At 36.2% G+C, this 8,503-nt stretch overlaps 1 long non-coding RNA gene across 1 annotated transcript in view; it reads right to left on the reverse strand.

The window, feature by feature from the left end:
- The window catches only part of LOC118764529, an 11,896-nt gene extending 4,321 nt beyond the window's left edge, over nt 1-7,575 (reverse strand). The window contains exon 1 of the long non-coding RNA XR_005000339.1: nt 7,564-7,575. This is a non-coding gene — a long non-coding RNA (uncharacterized LOC118764529). The remainder of the gene's footprint in view (nt 1-7,563) is intronic.
- Between the last annotated feature and the right edge of the window lie 928 nt (nt 7,576-8,503).

The raw sequence follows: 8,503 nt of genomic DNA on the forward strand, positions 1-8,503 counted from the left end.
CACTATTCTGGTTTAGAATTTTACTCAAAATGCATGAAATATGTTTATTCATGTGAATATAGATATTTAATGTTGCATTATGGGTAGATTCTTTGGATGCTAGAAATTGCAGATTTCAATATCGACAAAAACAGTCGGAGAAGAAAATATTTTCTGGCCATATTGAATATGGCTGCCAGGCATTCTTTCATAATAACATCAAGTGAGCGGGCTTAGTGATAGAGAATCAGTTGCTGTTTCCCCTTTTTATATTTTCATAGTCATCCTCATCATCCTCATCTCGTCCTCATCACCATTTCATCCTTATCATCACCACCATCGTCGTCGTCGTCGCCATCGTCATCATCATCATCATCATCATTGTCCTCATCACTATTTCATCCTTATCATCATCATCATCATCCTCATCTCATCCTCATCCCCCTTTCATCCTTATCATCCTTATCCTCATCATCATCATCATCATCGTCGTCGTCGTCGTCATCATCATCATCATCATCATCTACATAATCAATGTTACCAATGATTTTTATATCTGTTTTTTGGTTTATGATGTCATGATTTGGACAAGTCTGCAGCAGAATATAAAGCTTATCGCACCAACTTTGTGTGAGAATGGTCAAACAGTCTCAGACTTGACCCTACCACTTCTTCTTAGATATTCCTTACTCTAATTCTCTCTCTCTCTTTCTCTCTCTTATGTCACCTATTTTGTCTAATTAGATTTCATCATCACCATCACCACCACTACCACCACCATTGTCATCATCATCACTTAAAGTTTGCTTCCATGCAGGCATTGATGGCATGGTATGAAAGGTGGCAAGCTGGCAGAAACGTTAGCACACCGGGCGAAATGCTTAGCGGTATTTCGTCTGCCGTTACGTTGTGAGTTCAGATTCCACTGAGGTCGACTTTGCCTTTTACCCCTTCGGGGTCGATAAATTAAGTACCAGTTGTGCACTGAGGTCGATGTAATCGACTTAATACCTATGTCTGTCCTTGTTTGTCCCCTCTGTGTTTAGCCCCTTGTGGGTAGTAAAGAAATAGGTATGATGGGATCCAATGCCCTTTTCAAAGTCAGCCACCTTACCAAGTGTAACTAACTGCCAAATTTCACGGCACCAGCACCACTGATGTCACCAAGAAACTTGAAAGACAAAGGAAGAATAAGACATTTTGACTGGAAGAGGTTTTAGTAAAGAGTGGAGTGGGGGGGGTCTAGGATTTATGCCAAGTGTTGAGTCTAATTTATGAAAAAGGAAATAGGCTGCAGGTGTCTTGTTACTCCTTATGACATAAGAGTGGATGGAAGCAGATATGAAGAAGGCAATGAGATGTCAGAGTGTACTCTCAAAATACAGGAGGGAAAATATCAGAGAGAATATGGACTTTATGAAGGGTGAGTGGGTAAGGTCCTAAGAGTGTAAGATGAGGGGTGATAGGTTGGTTAGAGATGGGGCTGGGGGGCAGAGGTGATTATGACAAATGGACCAAGAATGAATATGTGATGGATGGTAAATATGGTGTGGTGGGGAGCTGAAAGAATCACGAGGAGATGATAAGTAGCAACAACAGGAAGGATCAAGAGACGTTTTTAATTTTTTGCCTCATTTTGGTATTAATTTATAGGAGCAGAAAACAGTGCTATATTTAAGGGATGAGGAATTATGTACATTATTTACATTTGACGAGTATTTGTCCTCATCTTGTTTGTTGTTAACACAACGTTTCAGCTGATATACCCTCCAGCCTTCATCAGGTGTCTTGGGGAAATTTCAAACCTTGGTTCTCGTTCCTAAGGTATTTTTCAATGTTATTATTATTATTATTATTATTATTTTATTATTATTATTATTATTATTATTATTATTATATTATTATTATTATTACTGTTATTATTATTATTCAGGTTACTGCCTAGAATCAAACTCGGAATCTTGGGTTAGTAGCCCACGCTCTTAACCACTATGTCATATGCCCATGGGCATATGGTGAAATTTCTCCAAGACACCTGATGAAGGCTTGGAGGCTATATCAGCCAAAATGTTGTGTTAACAACAAAGAAGATGAGGACAAATATCCATCAAATGTAAATAATGTAAATAATGTACATAATTCCTCATCTCTTGAACATAGAACTGTAATAAAAACTGCTTCTATATCTGTAATTCAAAACTGAATATTTAAATGCTGTTGCTAAAACAGAAAAAGTTGCAGCAAAAGTAGAATCCAATACCCTAAGACATATCACAAAGTTCTTATGATGAGTCTTATTGAGAATAAACTTTAATACTAGTGGAGAAAATATTTTAACTTAAAAAGCCAGGTTGATAAATTTGATAAGGTGTTGGGTGCGGAATACTTCAATAAACAAATCTTACAATTGTTTGTTTGAGATGTTGGTCCATCCTTACTTTTAGTTTATCAAAGATTCTAGGCACTGACACATCACTTTGACATTTTTGAGTGAAGAATTTGAAATCACAGAAGTAGTGATTTCTTTTGAATCTGTTCATTCTGATTTTTGACAACATTTAATGTTATGAAATCAGTTTTGCGATGAAGAATAAAACCATTCTGCTCAAACCTGAAAGAGCTACCTTAAAAATAGAAAAAGTTTGATGAATAGTTTACCTGAGTAAATTGAGATTGATGACTTCTTCCACAGCTTCAGGTGTCCATGTTGTGTATATCAAGAAATACTCCATCTCAATGAAATAACACGGTGGTCCATGGAAAAGAAGAAGCAGAGAAGTTTTTATTTATTTAGTTTCGAAAACTTAGATTCATGCATTGGTGCTAGGAAGGGCATCCAGCTATAGAAACCATGTGAAATTAGATTCTAAAATGGTGCCGCTCCCTGGCTTATCAGTTTCAGTCAAAGTGTCTAACCCATGTCAGCATGGGAAGCAGATGCTAAATGATGATGATGATGATGGTGATGATGATGATGGTGGTGGTGGTGGTGGTGACAGTGGTGGCGATGATGATGATGATGATGATGATGGTGATGGATTACATTATCTGATATTAATATCATATTCGAGTCCAAGTTTCACACACAAGGCAAAACTAGGGATTTGTTATCAAAGCATTCTTTCCTTGTTTAAGAATCACAGAAGTCGTGCATGGAAATTAGTTATCCATTATTATTAGTGAAAGCATTTTTTCTAACCTCAGAAAAAAAAAAACTAACAACAACAAGAATCCTTTGGAACCTTGTTTCCAAACCACTAAACAGGCCAACAATTATTTAATCCAGACGACAGCATGAAAACCAAGATACAGCTTTTGCCAGATCTATTCTCAGCAGAGTTGCTTTGTTAATATATGTGTGTGTGTGTGTGTGTGTGTGTGTGTATGTGTGTGCATGAATATGTCTGTGCTGATTCATTTGTGTTTCTTTTTTGTTCCTTTTTTCCCCTATCTTTCACTGTTACCGCCTCAATTAACACTTGCGAAAACTTCCTCTTCCATCCACCTCTCCTGCCTGCCATTTGCCTCCCTCACTCCTATTGCGATTACAACAGACACCTATAGATCCCAATAGTTACACCTGAAGCTCATGGAATTTTCACAAATTTTGCCAGTTTTATTTAATTCATAAGTGATAATGGTTATTTGGTGACTGTAATCTTTGAGGCCTACATTCTCTGTCTGCAATGGCTAAAGGCTATAGAAGGTGTGTGTCAAGATAAGCCTATCTCAGTATTTCGAGTAAAAGAGGTCAACAGGACAACCACACCCTCCATCCACCTCATACAAACTTTGTTCCTGTATGTCAGTAATTGTGAGTCAACTGAGATGCCAAGGATGATGAAGTGGAGGCAATGAAGAACATGGAACAGCCATAACCACCAGTAGCAATAGGCAGCGAGCTGGCAGAAATGTTAGCATGCTGGGTGAAATGACTATTTCGTCTGCCGTTACGTTCTGAGTTCAAATTCCGCCGAGGTCGACTTTGCCTTTCATCCTATAGGGGTCGATAAATTAAGTACCAGTTACACACTGGGGTCGATGTAATCGACTTAACCCCTTTGTCTGTCTTTGTTTGTCCGCTCTATTTTAAGCCCCTTGGCTGATATGCCCTCCAGCCTTCATCAGTTGTCTTGGGGAAATTTCACCATATGCCCATGGGCATCTGACATAGTGGTTAAGAGCGTGGGCTACTAACCCCAAGATTCCGAGTTTGATTCCAGGCAGTAACCTGAATAATAATAATAACAGAAATAATAATAATAATAACAACAACGAAAAGAAATAATAACCACCAGTACCAACTTCCTCCACCACCACTTCCACATCTTCCTCTTCCCCATTCTCCTCCTCCTCCTCATCATCATCCTTATGTCATCATAGTCGTCATCATTTTTTATGGAAGGTTCTAAACCCAATACCTACCTACCTACCAGTAAGGCAGCTTACTGAATGACAATGACAGCTGAACATATAAGAAAGTTATTTTCAGCCAATATCTACCAGTCTTAAATCTCTGGAAATGTCACCAAATTCTTACATAACCAATAATACTGGTTGCTTGCTAAAATAACTTATTTTAAAGCTTCTGTCAACAACAATACGAAAGATGGACAGTGCCAAGAGAGAAAAAAATGGTAAAGAGCGGAGAGGTTAAGGTATAAAACGATTAAGAAGAATACTTTCTAATTCTCATTTGAGAGAATGGATTTGCTTTAAATCATTTACAAGATTTCTATTTAAATAAATCTGCAAAGAATGGAATCATTCTAATAAAAGATTCATGATTTACATTTCACAAAAATTGAGAAATATCAAAAAGTCAGTGTAATAATAGCTGAGAAAGAGAGTGAAGGAGAGAGAGAGAGAGAGAGAGAGAGAGAGAGGGAGAGAGAGAGAGATAGAGAGAATGTATGTTTGCTGAAGTTGACTATAATTAAAACCTGAAGCAAAATGCCTCTATTTCCTGTTTTAAAAATGGTTTAAATGTTTCTAAATAACTCTACAGATATTGATTATTTAATCAAAATAATTTCACTTGTCGGATATATTTTAATTAATAATTAATAGTTAATTCTTCAGAAATAGCAATAATCCATAGATTCGATACTTTGTGTTACAAAAGTGGAGAAGAAACACAGACGGATTTATCCAAAGAAAATTTACCAATCTATGGCATATAATTTTCCACAAAGTGTTTCCCTCCCTTCCTTACTTATCATTCCTTGACACCTGTTCATAGTATTCGCCCTCTTACCTATTCCCTACCTGTAATCATACATTCAGGCAATCTTCACCCATCCACACTTCCCATTTTGTTCTCACTCAAGTTTACTCAACTAGTGCCTTGTGGAGTCACTGACACCTCGTCAATGCTGGTCTAATCTATCATTCCACTTCAACTCAGCCCACATCCATTTTTTCTTTTATAATATGAGCAACCTTGCAGCCCCTCCCCCCTACTGCAAGAAACCTGTTCTGGACCTTCTCTTTATTCTCTCTTTATCCCTGTTCTGGACCTTCTCTATTCACTTAATCCCTTCATCCCATAGCATAAGGCATGGTGAGGGAGGTTAACTTCATACCCACCTCTCTACATAATCCTATTCTTCTGGTGTTATAAAAATAAATACTAACTATGTACCAAGAGTGATTCAATTCTCTTGCGATATCCTTCAAAGTACTGTCAGGCATAAATGGAAAAAATACTATTATTACTATCATTGAGAGAGCAATGCATGTCATCAAAGTGACACTGGGGTAAAATATATGAAGCCCAGTATACCCATCATGACTTCTTGTCTGATCAGAGTACACCAGGCACATGCATCACGACCATATGTGCACAACATGGTGCTCAGAATTTTCTTCAGGTTGAGTAGCCCATTCTGCTCAAGAGGTCCCTGAATAAGGTTTGTTAATTATTATTATTAGAGTCCCCTAAAGTCGACTTTGCCTTTCACACTTTCAGGTTTGATAAAATAAGAATCAGTTGAAGATTGGGGTTGGTTATTCAACTTACCCCACCTCTTCCAAAATTGCTGGTCTTGTATGAAATTTTGAATCCTTAAAATTTATTATCATTAAAATGGCAAGCTAGCAAAACCATTAGTACACTGGACAATAATGTCCAATATTATGTTTTGAGTTCAAATTCCGCCAAGGTTGACTTTCTCTTTCATCCTTCTGGGATCGATGAAATAAGGATGTGTTAAGAACTGGGACTGATGCAATGAACTTCCCTCTCACCTCAAAAACTGCCGGCCTTGTATAAAAATTTGAAACCATTACTATTACTATTGTTGTTGTGTAAGAGTCCAACCCATGCCAGCACGAAATATGGACGTTAAATGATGATAGAGAGTGGCAGGTTGGCAACTTGTTTAGAACATTTGACAAAATGTCTTTTTTCTGTTTACTTTTAACCCTTTTGCATTCTGAATTTGGATTCAGTAGACATTCATATTGTCTTTCATCATTCCAGGGGTTGATAGCTTTATTTAACTCAACCCTGAATCTGACCTTGTACCTATGGTAGAACTTTATTTATTTCACGATGATGTTTCTCAGGCTTAGGTAGCCCTGCTGCATGAGGTTTCATTACAGTATCCATCTTACAAAAGTGAGAGACAAATATTCTCCAGTGGAAGAAACTGTAAAAATTTATTGATTTTACAACAGCAAACCAACAATGCAATATTTGATTTCACAATGTTAACAAAGTCTGTTGTGGTACCTAATATTAGTTAAGTGGACTGAGTTACTGAGTTCTGAATATGTCGGCTATTGACATATCACAGTACCATCAAGAAGATGGGAACCTACAGCCATTAGCTTAGTTTTCCTGTATGAAGTTAACCTCTCTCACCATGATGTTTATGTCACTGAGTATGTCATTAATTTCTTTGATGAAATTTGGAAATTTATTTTCACAAGACAAGAATTTAGCTTTATGAACACAGCCATATCACCTAACAGCTACATCTCCCACAACCATCACACCTTCTAACTAAGACAAATCAATTATCGAACCTTTAAGATACCAAAATACTATCAATAATTAAGCAGTATATACCAGTATCACCCAAAAACTCATTGGTCTACACCAATAGTTGGCACTAACGAAACATTAGTTTCTCAGAGAAACAAAACTTTTGTTAAGTCTCATTGCAAAGTTGATAAATGGCTGGCATTTGCAACCATTATTAAGAAAAATAATTAAGTCCCTATCACTGGTAAGTTTCTAATTACACTGCCAGTGCAATTACTGCAGTCTGCTGTGATAATCTAGCCACTCATTCAATTAATGTCGCTATTACATTGGAAACATCATAGATTAGACGAGAAAAACACTATAAATCATGTTTGATGTGATAAGAAACCTAATTTAACAAATTTCTCAACTGTTACTATAGTTTCAAATCCAGCTTTTATTTGAAATTCAAATGTTACAATTTGAATTCATAACAGACAGAAGAATTTTACAGTGCTGAGTTTGGTAATGTTACATTTATTACATGGTGTTTGGGTCAAGGCAAACCAAGTCTATCATTCTTTGAAGATCACTGCTAACCAACAATAAACTAAATAGAAGTTAATTAGAATTAGATGTCAGTTACTTACCATTACTTCAAGAGGGAAGTTAATTAAAGAGAGAATTTTGATATAAGTTGGATAGCATCACCTTGGTAATTGAACTCTGTTTTAATATTGAACGGAAAGTAAACAATGTAGGATGATATCCCATAGAAGCAGTGGTGTGAGTTCCATAGAGTTATAGGTTCAATTCTCAGTTGAACTGTATCATTTAACTTACTCTTCAAATTTAACTAGATCAATAAATTTAATGCAGAATATCAAATATTTAATTAGAATAATTAATGTCATGATGAAAGAACATTAGCTCATTGGTAAGAGAAACTCTCGGTGTGTTTCTCTTTTATTAGATCTCTTCAATAAAACATAGACTTTATCAGAACTGACCAAGTGGAAATGAGCAAATCACTAAGTAAGATTATATCATTATATCTCAAAGAAGCATGATAATTAGCATAATTAGGGGAAAACAAACAAACCTAATGCTGAGGTTAATTACTCAGAAATGCCATCTGCATTGGAAAGTGACAGTTAAGTAGGGATGATGTCATTTAAAGTAAAGCATCAATAATTTCATTGGAAATACAAATGTGAGGAAAAGATGAGAACAGTAGCTAAGTGACATGTTTCAATCTCATTAGACCTCCTCAGCAAAACATAGACTTCAAAGCTTAGAAAGGGATAAGTTCAAGGAGTTGGACTAACTCTTGGCACACTACCCGGAATCAAAGTATTTAGTTTGAAACAAACACAATATAAACAGCAGCATACATCTTTATAAAATCACTGGCTTTTGTTTGATATACACTACTTGAAGTTAGAAGCTGACGTCTTCAATGGTGCATATGTTACAATCTGGAACTTCAAACATTGTAATGACAAGAATAAATGAAAAAGATTGTAGATTTTGAGAACAAAAATGATCTTT

The sequence above is a fragment of the Octopus sinensis genome, linkage group LG8, assembly GCF_006345805.1.
Source record: "Octopus sinensis linkage group LG8, ASM634580v1, whole genome shotgun sequence".
NCBI classification, from domain to species: domain Eukaryota; kingdom Metazoa; phylum Mollusca; class Cephalopoda; order Octopoda; family Octopodidae; genus Octopus; species Octopus sinensis.